The following is a 14,754-nucleotide window of genomic DNA, read 5'->3' as shown; positions in this document are numbered from 1 at the left end:
TGACCCCTTCATGCCTGGACAGAGGGTGGCCGTTTTGGCTCAGTCTCAGTTGGGCTGAAGGATATGGCTCTCTCCTTGGACCAACACTGAAAGCTGTGGGCTAAGTGAGGCAGGTCTGATCATGCCTTCAGGGGAACTGGATCCGCTAGCCAGCTCTGGTCAGGACCAGATGGAGAAAGGTGTGCTCATCAAGATTAAAAGGTTCTGGCTTCCTGTTTGCGGTGATGTCTATACCCTGAATTCTCCCTACACTGACCACCCTACCTGAAAGTATCTCGGCTGATCCAGTAGCCAATTGACCTCACATTCCGGCACAGGCAAGTGACTCCTTCTGCAAAAGTCTATCCTGTCCAAAATGCCCAAACACTCTGGCCCCACTCCCACACTGCAAACCGATCTCCTACCCTGGCCCCTCTGGGACTCAGGACCGGGCTTAGGGAAGGTGTGAACCAGGTGAGCACTCCTAGAGAACACAGTCCTCAGTGGCTGAGGATGTGGGCATGGCTCATAGAGTTGTTGGCATTATGAGCCTGGCTTGGGAGAGGGGCAAGGACTGGGCAGCGGATCAGCGACGGCAGGGCGCCTACCGCTGGGTCCACGGTGGGCGCTGCAGTGCCTCGGACGACCAGCAGAGGAGGCACTGCAGGCTCCGGCCCGGCCAGCAGAGGGCGGCGGCGCGGCGCGAGGCTGCAGTGCGCAGGCTCGCGGGCGCCTCCGGGATTGGACAGCACCGACTCCGCCGGGCCTGCGGGCTCCCTGCGCGTCCTAACCGGCCAGGTGTGCTGGGGAGGGCGGGTACGGGCGGTTGGGGCCGGGCGGGGCATGCGGGACATGTGCAGGTGAGGCTAGGTGACTGGGGGCCAGGTGAGACGGGGGCGGGGAGGGAGACCGCAGCGCTGCGGCCTGAGAGGGTGGACTTGGGGGAGAGGAAGTTGCCATTGATGCCCAGGAGCCGAAGGAGTGGCCTGGGGCCCCGGACACCAGGAGACCTGCCTGGGCTGGGTTTGGACGGCCCTGGGCGTTGTGAGGCCAGAGTCCGCTGATGCCTGCGGGGAGACTCGGCCTGGGCAGGGTGATGCCCGGCTGTACTGTGACATGTGTTTTGGTTCCTGTGTGTGACAGGTTTGGGACAGGAAACACTGGCTTTGTGGTAAAGAAAGGCCTTGAACTCTGGTTGAGGAGCATAGAGCTGATATGATTGGTAAGAAGCCATAATCGTGTCCTAAGACATGGGCTCCACTGGCCCGGGCTGGGAAGGTTTGGAGACCAAGAACTCCGTTCTCACTCAAGGACCAGTGAGGGTTGAGGGGCCGAGAGAGAAACAGAGTATTAATTCATCATTTAATGCAACAGCTATTTTTTGAACACCTCCTGCTGCCAGGTACTGTTCTAGAAGTTGGGAATATCGATGAACAAGATAGGCAAGGTCCTTGCCTTCATGGAGTTATATTCCAGGTGGGAGATAACCGTTCAAGGCTGAGTCATGGTTTTTTGCTTTGCTGTTTAATGAGAAGAGGAAAACTGTAGATGGGGGTTAGGTTTCATTTTTGGAAGAGGTGGAATCAAGAATTCTGTTATGAATATGTTAGGTTTGAGATGCCTAGTGGGTTTTTTCCAGCACACAACATATGAACAGTATATTTGGAAAGATTGTACAGTGAATTCTGGACCCTCACAACCTACATCCTTCCATTAACACTTAGCTACCCTTGTCTTTTCACATATCTATTCATCTCTCCATCTCTCTCTCCATCTGTCATGGTAGATTTATTTTTTTGCTGTGGTGAAATATACAAAACATAAATCACCTAGTAGATTTTTCAGTTGCGATGTCAAATAGGCCATTGGGAATTTGAGTCTGAAGTCCTGGGTGATGTCAGGGCTAGAGTTGGTCTTTGAAATCATCACTATATAGATGGTATTTAAACTATGGGACTGGATAAAACCACCTAGGCTGAGAGCGTACACAAACAAGAGGAGGGGAAGCCAAAAAAGGGGGAGGCGGTGGGCAACCATGGTGAATGCTACTGTGTAAGATGGATTTGGCGATTAGGAGGATTATAATCATTTTAACAGCAACTTTAGTGGTGTAGAGGGGCGTTAAGGTCAAGTGGAATTGTTTTTTAAGATAGAAGGAACTAGAATATGTTTATATGCCAATGGGATTGAATTTATAGAAAGGGAGAAATGATGCAGATGAGAGAAGGAAACATTGCAGGTAGAAGTCTGTGAACAACTGAGAGGGGAGGAGACCCCAGAGCAGGTGGGTAGCTGGCTTTGAAATGAGCAGGAATGCATATTCTGTTGTAAGTAGAGGGGAAGCTGAGACAGTGGGTGCAGAGGCAGATAGGTGTAGAGGCACCGTCTGTCTGAAGGCAATTACTGGCTGAGAGTAAGGACAGCAGGGGAGAGGAGAAGAGATGTTAGAACTCGGAGGAGAGACATGTGACATAGTCCTCCTGGAGAGTGGGAAGGTGGACTAACTAGGGAAGTGGATTGGATTGCCAGGCAGTGTTGAGTCCCCGTTTGAGATGTGTAGTCATGAATTTAAAGTGAGATCAACCAGCAGGGTTGTGTGGTTTTCTATGGGAATGTTCAACCTTGGAAGGATGTTGTAAGGATTAAATGAGATCATACATGGAAAGTATTTAATACGGTGGCAAGCACATGATGAATGTTACCTACTTTTGTTTGAGTTCTCATTTTGTTTTTTTGTTTATACAAATGTGACAGGAGGGCAGACATTTGCCACCTGAAAGGGTCTTCTGTGGCATGTTCTCCAATCAGACCCCAGAGTCCACTGCAGTTTGCAGCTACTTGGACGTCTGACTCCTGGTGTGGTTACATTTATACAGCTTGATAATTGAGGATGTTTGCTAAAAAGAGCCAAACTGTAGCAAATAGAGCTCTCTCTTGTCAGATCAGTTCATAGTCTTGGGCTGATTGGGCTGGGGGGGTTGTCACAGTGGCAGTTTTTAAATTTTTGTGAAAATCTTTTACTACTGCATTTCATATTGGATCTGATGTAGTGGGAATCTGTGGAATCTAAAGATCTAAGATTACCAGGGGAAATTTTCAGTTTAATAGGTTCTCATTTCTTCCTGACCACTTGGGCTGTATTATGATTCAAGTAATAATAATGGCTGACATTGGCAGCTCTTAAAAGTGCAAAGCACTGTTCGAAGCACATCATGTGCATAATCTTGTTTAATCCTCGCCTCACCTCAATGAGGCAGGTACTATTATTACACCTATTTTTTAGATATAAAAATAGGCTCAGAGAGGTTAAGTAACTTGCCCAAGGTACACATAGTCCGATCTCCAGTTTCTGCTGCAGACGAACTTTTTTAAAAGACTTTTTGGCCATCACTTGTCTGCACTCTCCTGGAGAAGTTAAGGTAACCGACTGCAGCAGATTGCCTGGCTTCAAAAACTGCCATTTACTAGCTATGTGACTTTGGGCAAATCATTTAATCTCTGTGTGCCTTTGTTTCTTTATTCATGAAATGGGAATAATAATAGTCCTGCCTGATTGGGTTCTTTTGAGGATCTCATGAGTTAATGTATTTACTAAGCCTGAAATAGTGCCTGGTTGTTTAAACGCTGTTGTTATCATCTCCCTGGTCATGTAACCATAGTGGTATGTGTACTGATTGATTGACTCCCCTAAAATCATTCTCTGAGGGTCCCGGTACAGTAGCTAGGTAGAGTTTGAAAATTGCAGGGCACTCTACTAATGCTCCTAACTCAGAGATCACCTTTGTTTCCTTTAATTTTATCATCTCTCTGAGGGAAGCAAACATAACAGTTTGCTTCTAGGTGCAGAAAACAACTTGGACTTCATTCAGAGTCAGCTGACCCATGAGGTTCATTTCATTAGTCCTGCACTGCATATCACTTAAAGGGAAGTAAGGCTGGCGGGGTAATGTGGTGCCATTTTGCCGTTCCCAAATCGGGAGCCCATTGGAGGGATTTGATTGGAAAGGCCGATGGACTGCATAGCCAGTGCTGGGCACAGCGTACGGTAAATGATGTGGGTCAGGGGGCTACACGTGAAAATGTTCTGAAAAGATCTGTAAAATTCAGACTTACTATGATGTGTTGCGTCAGTTACTGATTAGAAGGGACTGGGCAGACTTGGCGTGGGACGCCAGTGGAAGTTCTGATGATCTTGCTGGTACACAACAGGGAGAGTAAATGCATGATATAAAGTAGTTGATTTGCATCAGAATCACCGGGGGGAGTTTTATGAAGCTTTGCAAAATGACAAGGTCCACGTCCACAGATTCTGGAATCAATCTGTTTTTTAGGAGCTCCCTGAGTGACTCGGATGTGCAGTTAGCGTGGGATATTGTTAGTGCAAATCAGTGCTTTTCAGCCCTGACTGTGTTTTAGAATCATCTTGCAATTAGCTTTTTAAAAAATACTGATGCTCTGGACCCACCCCAGGGATTCTGATTTCATTGGCCTGGATGAGGTCTGGACATTTGGTATCAGTATTTTTAAAAAAGCTTCTTAGGGGATTCTAGCCTGCGGTCATGTTTGAGAGTCACTGATATAAATAATCAGCTAGATTTCCCTCCATAGTTTAGTTACTCCTAGATTTAAAATAGACATAGCTTCAGGTGGCATCTTATCAGGAAAGCCAAAAAAATGAGCATTGCTAAACTTTCCCAATGCAAATGTTCAATTTAATAATCAGGTAACAATGAAAGATATGAGTTGATGATTGAATTAGCATTTATCACACTAAGCCATAAAGATTTCATCAAATTTGCCTGGGGAGGAGAATTAACATTTACTGAGAGCTTTCTATACAATTGCAATCTTATAGCAACTCGGGGAGGTGTGTATCATTCTCATTTTGTAGATGAGAATTTTGGGGCTGAGGGAGGTTAAGTAGCTTGCCCAAGATTTACACACAGCTGTGTACAGTTGCAAGGCCTAGATTCCATTTCCTCAGTGCTTCTCAAACTTGACTGTGCAGTTGGATCACCTGGGGAACTTTAATGATCAATGCTTGGGTCCCATTCTCAGAGATTCTGATTTCATTGGTTTGGAGTAGCCTGGAATCAGGATTGTGCAAAGCTCTCCAGATAATTCTGATGTGCAGCTGAAATGGGCAGTCTCTGCGTTACGCCATGTAGCCTCCTGGTGGTCTAAATTCATTTTCTTTTACGCCAGCAGGTTGTCCTTCTGTAGGGTGCAGTGACTGGGTTCCTTGCCTCCATACATTCACTTATCTTAGTGTCCTTTCTGCTCCTTCCTGCCTTTAAATTTAATAATAAATATGTATTAAGTGTCTACTTCGTGCCATTCTTCTTGGTGCTGAGGTGACACATGATGACAGACAGATGAGGTCACCAGCCTCGTGGCATTTACATTGAGGAAGAGCAACAGTAAATGTGAGCAGAGACATATGGGCTTACATACACAGGCAAACTTTAAGGTAATGAAAAGTGCTTTTAAGAAAAATAAAACAGGGTAATGAGTAGAGTGATCCTAACAGCAATGCGTGAGAGTTGCAGTTGCTCCACATCCTCACCAGAACTACTTGGTGTTTTGTGTGTGTGTTTCATTTTAGCCATTCTGATAGGTATGTGATGCTGAAAGCTATGCCACTAGTATTTCAAATGCCAGCAGAGTCACTCATGGGGGACAGGTTTCAGCAGACCTTCTAGACTGACAGACTGGAAGAAGGAGCCCACCCACTTCCGAAAACATTGGCCACGAACACCCTGTGAATAGCAGTAGAACATTGCTGCAGCACCGGAAGGTGAGAGGATGGCACAGAAAGACCGGGCCAGGCTCTGCTCTGCTGTGCACGGGGTCGCTAGGAGTCGGAGTTGACTCAAGGGCACTAACAACAATAGGTATGTAGTAGTATCTCATTATTGTTTTCTTTTGCATTTTCTGTTGACCAGTGGTGGTGAGCATCTTTTCATATATTTATTTACTATTTTTATTTCTTCTTTGGTGAAGTATCTTTTCAAATCTTTTGCCCATTTAAAAAAAATTGGGTTGTTTTTCTTCTTTTTGAGTTATAAGGGTATGTATGTGTTTGGGATACAAGTCCTTTTTCAGATACGTGTTTTCTCCCATTCCATGGCTTATCTTTGTATTTTCTTAATACTATCTTTTGAAGAGCAGAAGTTTTTAATTTTTGTGAGTCCAGTTACCAGTTTTTTCTTTTGTGGTTTGTACTCTTAAGTGTCCTAAGATATGTTTGCTCCCACAGTTCTGGAAGCTAGCAGCCTGAAATCAAGGTGTCAGCAGGGCCACACTCTCTCTGAGGGCTCTAGGGGAGGGTCCTTCTTTGCCTCTTCCTTCCTTTTGGTGGTTGCTTACAATCCTTGGCAACACAATTCAGTTTGTTGACACAATTCAAACCAAAATAATCTTCCCTCTACCCCCAAAAGTCATGTCCTTACCGTGTGCCAAATACATTCACTCCATCTCAACATTCTCGAGCGTCTTGACCCCTTCCAGCATCAACTCTGAGTCCAAAATCTCATCAAAATATTATCAACTCAAAATGTCCCAAATCTCATCTTCTAATCATCTAAATCAGATGCGTGAGATCCTGGGTATGGTCTATACTGGGGCAAAATTCATATACATCTGTTTTTCTTGAAACCTGGAAAACATTTTATCTGCTTCCAACAGAAGCAGATATAACAGAATGGTATAGGATAGGATAGACATTCCCATTCCAAAAGGGAGACATTAGAAGGAAAAAGGGGGTTACAGTTTCCAAGCAAGTCCTGAACACAGCAGGACAAATTTCATTAGATTTCAAGGCCTGAGAATAGTTCTCTGGCTAAGTCCACCCTCTGGGCCCACAGAGGCCCTGCTGGCCTCTGAGCTGCCCTCAGTGAAGGTGACCCCGACTTGGCTTGCAGCAGCAGAAGCACCCTGCGGGCAGCCTGTTTCCTGTTTGTAGAATACCAGAAATCTGACGGCCTTCCTTCATTTCGTTCTGGCTCTGTCCCCTTCAGTCCTAGCTAGCAGTTTTTCTGCTGAGAGGGCTGACTGGATCCATGAGTCACACACCTAATCTCTTTGGTGAAAGTTTGTCCGGCCACACCCTTCGTCCTTTTCCAGAGCGTATCTTGGTTAGGTTGAGAATTTTCCAAATCATCCAGTGCTGGTTCCTTTTTGCTTAACAATTCCTTCCTCAATTTCTCTCTTTCGTCTTGCATTTTGCTATAAGCAGTGAGGAAAAACCATGGTCGCATCTTCCACACTTTACTTAGAAATCTCCTCAGCTCAATATCCAAGTTCATTACTTACAAGTTTGACTTTCTACCCAACAATAGAACATAATTCAGCCAACTTACTGCAGAGATCACTTCTTCCGTTGTCCAATAATATGTTCATCATTTCCTTTAAGGCCTCACGAGACAAATCTTTAAGTTCGTATTTTTAGCAACATTCTGTTCTTGATGATATAGATATTCTCTAAGACACTAAATACTTTCCCCACTATTCCCCTCTTTTCTTTCTGACCCCTCACCAGAAATGCCTGTAACGTCCATATTTCTACCAACAGTCTTTTCAAGGCAATCTAGGCTTTTTCTATCACGTGCCTCAAAACCCTTTCAGCCTCTACCCATTACCTAATTCCAAAGCCACTTCCACTTTCTTTTGGTATTTATTACAGCAGTACTACACTTTCTGGTACCAAAAAATGTGTTAGTTTCCTAGGGTTGCCATGACAAAGTGCTACAAACTGGATGGCTTAAAAAAACAGAAGTATATCCTTTCACCGTAGTGGAGGCATAATTCTGAAATTAAGGTGTCAGCAAGGCCATGCTGTCTCTGAAGGCTCTAGGAAGGATCCTTCCTTGCCTCTTCCTAACTTTCCGGGGTTGCCAGCAGTCCTTGGTGTTCCTCAGCTTGGAGACATGTCACTCCAGTTTTTGCCTCTCTTGTCATATGGATTTCTTCCTCTGTGTCTGTGTCCAAATTTCTTTTGTCTTCTAAGGACGCCAATCATTGGATTAGGACTTCATCTTAACTTGATTACACCTGCAAAGACCCTGTTTCCAAATAAGTTCACATTCACAGGTACTGGGGGTTAGGACTTCAAAATATCTTTTTAGGGGACGCAATCATCCACAACAGTCACACAGGAGAAAATCTAGGTGACTTTGGTTTTGGCAATGAATTTTAGGTACAATATCAAAAGGATGACCCATGAAAGAAAAAAATTATGAATAAAGACAAACCACAATGGAAGAAAATGTTTGCAAAACACATATCTGATGAAGGACTTGTCGTATAGTTGGAATCATACAGTATGTAGCCTCTTTAGAGTGGCTTCTTTCCCTTGCCTTCGCTTAGAGTTCTCTGTATCTATTTACGGCTTGATAGCTCATTTCTTGGTTGCTTTCAGTTTTTATTCCCCAGTTTTTGATGATTATAAATAAAGCAGCCAGATGCAGGTTTTTGTGTGGACATAAGTTTCAAATCAATTGGGTGAATACCTAGGAGTACAATTGCTGGATCTTATGGCAGTCCTGGGTTTAGCTTTGTAAGAATCTGCTAAACTGTCTTCCAGAGAGGCTGTACCATTTTGTGTTCCCAGCAATGAATCCACATCCTTATCGGCATTAGGTATTGTCAGTTTTTTGGATTTTAGCTATTCTAATAGGTATTTAGTAACATCTCGTTGCTTTAATTTGCAGTTCTCTAATGAGATATGATGTTGAGCATCTTTTCATATGCTTGTTTGCATCTGCATATATTCTTTGGTGAGGTGTCACTTTAGATCTTTTGCCCATTTTTAAATTGAGTTTCTTTAATTGTTGAGCTTTAAGAGTTCTTTTAAACCATCCAGTTTGTGGTACTTTGTTATGGTAGCTCTTGGGCACTGATGCAGTTATCTTCTAAAAGTTTTATAGTTTTGTGTTTTACATTTAGGCCTGTGATCCATTTTGAGTTAATTTTTGTGAAAGTGTAAGGTCTATGTATAGATTTTTTTTTGCATATGGATGTCAAGTTGTTTCAATACCATTTGTCAAAAAGAATATTCTTTCTCCACGGAGTTACATTTGCTTATTTGTCAAAGATCAGTTCACTGTATATGTGTGGGTCTATTTCTGGGCTCTCTGTTCTGTTCTATTGATCTATTTTGTCTATTCTTTCACCACTACCATGCTGTCTTGATTACTGTAGCTTTATAGTAAGTCTTGAAATCCTGTAGTGTCAGTGTTCCAACTTTGTTCTTCTTCAGTATTGTGCTGGCTATTCTGGATCTTTTGCCTTTCTGTATACAGTGTAGAATGAATTTATTGATAACCGCAAAATAACTTGCTGGGATTTTGATTGGGATTGCATTGACTTTGTAAATCACATTGGGAAGAATTGAGATCTTAATAACGTTGAGTCTTTTTATCCATGAATATGGAATAACTCTCCATTTATTTAGATCTTTTCTTTCTTTCATCAGTTTTGTAGAGTTCTTCATATACATCCTGTAACTATTTTGTTAGATTTATACCTATGAATTTTATTTTAGGGGAAGCTAATGTAACGGTACTGTAACGGTACTGTGTTTTTTATTTCCAACTTCAGTTGTTCGTTACTGATATATAGGAAAGGAATTGACATTTGTATATTAACTTTATATCCTGTAACCTAGTTGTAATTGCTCATTAGTTCCAGGAGTTCTTTGTTCTTGTTGTTCTTTGTCTTTGTTGTTGTTGATTATTTGGGATTTTCTTCATAGACAATCATGTCACCTGAGAATAAAGACAGTTTTATTTCTTCCTTCCCAATCTATAATCTATATACATTTTATTTCTTTTTCTTGCCTTATTACATTAGTTAGGATTTCTAATATAATCTTGAATGAGAGTGGTGAGAGAGGACATCCTTTCTTGTTCCCCATCTTGGGGGAAAGCATCCAGTTTATCAGCATTAAATTACCTGTAGATTTTTTGGTAGATTTCTTTATCAAGTTGAGGAAATTCCTCTCCTCTAGTTTGGTTTTCTGAGAATTTTTATCATGAATGGAGTTTGGATTTTGTCAAATGCTTTTTCTGCATATGTTGTGATCATATGATTTTTCTTCTTTGGCCCGTTTTGTTGCATAACGTTAATTGGTTTTCAAATGTTGAACCAACCTTGCATACCTGGAATAAGTTCTGTGGGTCATGGTGTATAATTCTTTTATACATTGTTGGATTCAATTTGTTAATATTTTTATTGAGGACTTTTGTATCTATGTTCATGAGTGATGTTGGCCTGTAGTTTTTCTTTCTTCTAATATCTTTATCTGGTTTTGGTGTTAGGGCAATGCTGGCTTCGTAGAATGAATTAGGAAGTGTTCCCTATGGTTCTATTTTCTGGAAGAGATTTGAGAGAATTGGTATGATTTTTTTCCTTAATTGGTTGGTAGAATTCACTAGTGAAACCATCTGGGTCTGGTGCTTTCATATTGGAAGTTTATTAGTTATTGATCTGACTTCTTTAGTAGACATAGGCCTATTCAGATGATCTACTTTTCCTTTTGTGAGTATTAGTAGTAACTATTTTATAAGGAATTAGTCTCTTTAAGTTATCAAATTTTGGAGCATTATAATATTCTTTTATTATTCTTTTAATGTCCATGGACTCAGCAGTGATGACTTCTCTTTCATTTCTGATATTAGTAATTTGTATCTTCTTACTTTTTTTCTTGGTTACCCTGGCTATAGGTTTATTGATTTTATTTATCTTTACAAAGAGCCAGATATGGTTTCATTGATTTTCTCTATTGATTTTCTATTATTAATTTCATTTGTTTCTGCTCTAATTTTGATGATTTCTTTTCTTTGCTTGCTTCAGGCTTACATTGCTCTTCTTTCTCTAATTTCCTGAGGTGGAAGCCTAGTTGTTGATTTTTATATTTTTATTTTTTCTAATATATGCATTCAGTGCTATAAATTTCTTTCTAAGCCCTGTTTTTGCTGCATCTCACAAATTTTGGTAAGTTGTATTTCCATTTTCATTTAGTTCAAAATACTTTTCAATTTCTCCTGAGACTTCTTTGACCTATGTGTTATTTAATCACATGTTATTTCATCCCCAGCTATCCTTCTATTTTTATTTCTAGTTTAATTTCACTGTGGTCTGAGAGCGTATTTTGTATGATTTCTACTTTTAAAAAATTTATTAGAGTGTGTTTTATGGCCCAAGATGCAGCCTATCCAAGATGTGGTGAATATTCCATGTAAGCTTGAGAAGAGTGTATATTCTACTATTGTTGAATGAAGTATTTGATAAATGTCAATCAGATATAGTGGATTGCTGGTGTTGATCACTTCAACTGTGTCCTTACTGATTTTCTACCTGCTAAATCTGTTGATTACTGATAGAAAGGTGCTTAAGTCTACAACTATAATAATGGATTTGTTCATTTCTCTTTGTAGTTCTGTCATTTTTTACCTCACATATTTTGACGCTCTGTTGTTAGGTGCATACGTGTTAAGGATTGTTATGTCCCTGTGGAGAATGGACCACTTAGCGTTATGTAGTGCCACTCTTTGCCTCTCATAATTTTCCTTGTTCTGCAATCTGCTTTGCCTGTGATTAAAATAGACATTATAGCTTTCTTTTGATCAGTGTTAGCATGCTACATCTGTTTCTTTCCCTTTACTTTTAAACTATCTTTGTCTTTATATTTAAAGTTGGGTTCTTGTAGACAACTATATTTGGGTCTTTTTAAAAAATCTACTCTGACATGTGAATGTATTTAGAGTATTCACATTTAAAGTGATATTAGTATAGTTGGTTTAATGTCTGCTGTATTTGTAACTGTTTTCTACTTGTCCTTGTTCTTTGCTTCTTTATCTTCCCCATTTTTCTGCCTTCCCTGATTTTAATTTATCATTTTTATAGTCAATTAAATCATTTTCTCTCCTCTTAATTAAAAAAATTATTTTTTTTAGTTGTTACCCAGTGTTTGCAGAATACATTTACAGTTAGTGTAAGTACACTGTCAAATGATACTATGCTGTTTCATGGGTATTTCAGTTACCTTATAACACAGTAGTCCCAATTTTTCCCTCCTGTCCCTTACAGCATTGCTGTCCGTCATTTCACTTAGCCATACGCTGTAATCACCCAATACATTGTTGCTATTATTACTTTGAAAAGTTATTTATTAAATCAATTAAGAATAAGAAAAATAAAAGGTTCTATTTCACCTTCATTTATTCCTTCTAAGATTTTCTTCGTGTATATAGATCTTGGTTTCTGACCCATAGAATTTTCCTTTTGTCTGAAGAACTTCTTTTAATATTTCCTGCAAGGCAGGTCTACTAGTGAAAAAGTCCCTCGGTTTTTGTTAGTCTGAGAAAGTCTGTATTTCTCCTTCACATTGGAAGGGTAATTTCATTGGATACAGAATTCTAAGTTGGTGATTTTTTCTTTCAACATTTAAAATGTCCCCCTCTATAGTCTACTTGCTTGCATAGTTTCTGACGAGAAATCCGATGTAATTCTTATCCTTGTTTCTCTATAGGTAAGGTATTTTTACCCCCTTCTGCCTTCTTGTAAGATTTTCTCTTTGTCTTTGGTTTTCTGCAGTTTGAATATGATATCCTTTAGGTATTTATCCTGTTTGGTGTTCTCTGAGCATCTTGGATCTGTGATCTGGTGTCTGTTATTAATTTTGGAAAATTCTCTACCATTTTTACTTCACTATTTTTCCTTCCCTCCCTCCTTTCCTTCCTTTCTTTCTTCTCCATTTGGTATTCCCATTATGCATATACACCTTTTAAAATTGTCCAATAGTTCTTGTATATTCTGTTCTGTTTTTTTTTTTCCCCCTTAATTTTCTCTTTCTTTTTAGTTTGGGAAGTTTCTGTTGACAAATCTTCAGGCTCTCTGATTCTTTCCTTAGCCATGTCCGCTCTACTGATGAGCCCATCAAAGGCATTCTTCATTTCTGTTGCAGTGTTTTTGGTTTCTAGCATTTCCTTTTTGTTCTTTCTTAGAGTTTCCACCTCTTTGTGTATGTTGCCCATCTGTTCTTCCACATTGTCTACTTTTTCTGTTAGAGCTTTTAGTTATTTTAAATCCTTGTCTGGTAATTCCAATATGTTCACCATATCTGAGTCTGGTTTGATGCTTGCTTTGTCTCTTCAGATGGTGAGGTGTTTTTTTTAGCTATTTAGAATGCTTTGTAATTTTTGTTGAAAGCCAAACATGGTGTATTGGGTAATAGGAACTGAGGTATTTAGGCTTTTAGAGTGAGGTTTTATGTTAATCTGGCTGGAAGCTGGGCTCTGTTTCATATTTCCTATAGCTGTAGGTACCAGAGGCTACAATTTCTTTTAGTGTCCTTGTTTGTTTTTTTTCCTTTCCCCACCTCTTTTGTCTTTGGGTTTCCCTAAGAACTCCTTCTTAAATAGAGTTTGTGACTTGCAGCTTTTTCAGTTATAATCCACTGCTAACATACTGAAGCCCAGTTTATATGGTAGGGTTTTGAGGAAGGGAAGCATTGCATAATCTTATGATTAAATCTTAATTTGTTAGTGGGTCTGAGTCCTTGGAATGTGAGATTCAGAAGTGTTTCTTAGTCTCTTTTTTCCCCTTACATAAGACAGGATGGCTAGAAGGGGCTAGAGTTGACCAGTTTCCCTTCCTCCAGGTCAGGTAAGTCTCCAGTCAAGAACTTTTCCTGGGAGAGCAGGTCTCGATTATAGAGAACTCTCTAGGTGCATTGCAAAATGGTTACTCCATCCCCACCCCCCCACCGCCCCCACTGTCTGAAACACAAGGGTCATTTTCTCCATTCTTCCGCATGAGAACCTGGTAGAGTTCCTGGAGGTAAAATCCATACAAGTGTGGGGAACCCTCTAAGTCTGGACCCTCAAGTTTTTTTTTCCCCACTTCACTCCTTTTTATTTTGGAATAGAATTTCAATCAAGCATATGATTATACATTCACCTGATGAGGGGAATTTAGGCTGTTTTAAGATTGGAGTTATTATGAATAGAGCTGCTATGAGCATTGATGAACACATCTTTGTGTGCATCTAAGTTTTTGTTTCTCTTGGTTAAGTAGATAAGAGTGAACATGTTGCTTCTGTGGTAAGTACATGTTTCATATAATAAGAAACTTCCAAACTGTACTTAAAAGCATTTGTACCATTTTACATTCCTCAACTATGAATGAGAATAAAAGTTTCTCCAAATTATTGCCAACATGTAATTTTTCCAAATCATTGCCAGAACTTACAATTTTTATCTTTTTTTATTTTGGTCTTTTTAGTTGATGAGTAGTGGTATCTCATTGCAATTTTATTTTGCATTTTTCTGTTATTTAATGGTGTTGCGATATTGTCACATGCTTGTTGGCAGTTTCTTTTCCTCCTTTGGTCAGTGTCTGTCTTTTGCCCATTTTTTTAAAATTGTGGTATAATTAACATATAACATTATATTAGTTTCAGATGTACAACATAATGATTCTTATATGTATATGTTGCAAAATGACGACCACAGTAAGCCTAAGTAACATTCATCACCACACATAGTTACGAATTTTTTTTCTTGTGATGAGAACTTTTAAGATCTACTCCCTTAGCAACTTTCAAATATACAGTGGAGTATTGTTAACTATAGTCACCATGCTGTACGTTACATCCCCAGGACTTATTTATTTTATAACTGGAAGTTAGTAGCTTTTGACCACCTTCCCTTCAGGGATTTTTAACTCTGAAAGTAGTCCATACTCAGCCTCCAGCACTTTGTCAGAGTTACT

General features: G+C 40.1%; 1 protein-coding gene across 3 annotated transcripts in view; it reads left to right on the top strand.

The window, feature by feature from the left end:
* The first annotated feature begins 732 nt into the window (after nucleotides 1-732).
* PTPN20 (protein tyrosine phosphatase non-receptor type 20) overlaps nucleotides 733-14,754 on the top strand; it is a 112,434-nt gene continuing 98,412 nt past the window's right edge. For all 3 annotated transcript variants that reach the window (XR_009220402.1, XR_009220401.1, XM_058542841.1), the window contains exon 1: nucleotides 733-777. The gene's annotated coding sequence lies outside the window, so the exon portion shown is untranslated. The remainder of the gene's footprint in view (nucleotides 778-14,754) is intronic.

The sequence above is a fragment of the Diceros bicornis genome, chromosome 6 (assembly GCF_020826845.1).
Source record: "Diceros bicornis minor isolate mBicDic1 chromosome 6, mDicBic1.mat.cur, whole genome shotgun sequence".
NCBI classification, from domain to species: Eukaryota; Metazoa; Chordata; class Mammalia; order Perissodactyla; family Rhinocerotidae; genus Diceros; species Diceros bicornis.
The sequence above is the reverse complement of the archived record's forward strand: the minus strand, read 5'-3'. Positions and strand labels throughout refer to the sequence as shown.